Source organism: Centruroides sculpturatus, unplaced genomic scaffold, assembly GCF_000671375.1.
Source record: "Centruroides sculpturatus isolate CEXI.00-Female unplaced genomic scaffold, Cexi_2.0 scaffold1534, whole genome shotgun sequence".
Lineage (NCBI taxonomy): Eukaryota > Metazoa > Arthropoda > Arachnida > Scorpiones > Buthidae > Centruroides > Centruroides sculpturatus.
The window spans coordinates 1-505 of record NW_019386039.1 but is presented as its reverse complement, the minus strand read 5'-3'; positions in this window follow the sequence as shown (position 1 = coordinate 505).

The following is a 505-nucleotide window of genomic DNA, read 5'->3' as shown; positions in this document are numbered from 1 at the left end:
AACAAAACCCTGATGAAAGAGCCGAAATTTTACTTAAACAAAAGCTTAACCGAACTAATCTATAGCCGAGTACAGTGGGAACTGATTTCTTCGAAATACTGTATTAGATGTAATAAAGACAGAAATTTTTCCAGTTCGACGAGAGTGACCGAAAAGTTGTAAATTTTGGAAATTTCCGTGGACAACACCTGGTTCTAAAACGAATTAGTTAGAAAACAAAAGACGGACAATCTATGAAGTTTAACATATTTAGACTTTTACAGCTATGGTGAAAAACGTTTAAAATATACAAGAACCGTGTCGCGTCTTTTGAGATATATTAGTGACGCAACAAAATAAGCATTTGACATTGCCAAATCCCGAGGGTATCGGCACCCTTGGGATTTGGCAGCCCACGTGCATGTACTGTACAGTACACACCGCACACCTAGCAGGATCGTCTCTGATTCCACTCGTAGGGAGCCATTTAACTAAGTGATTAAGATTTAAAGAGTAAAGAATATTT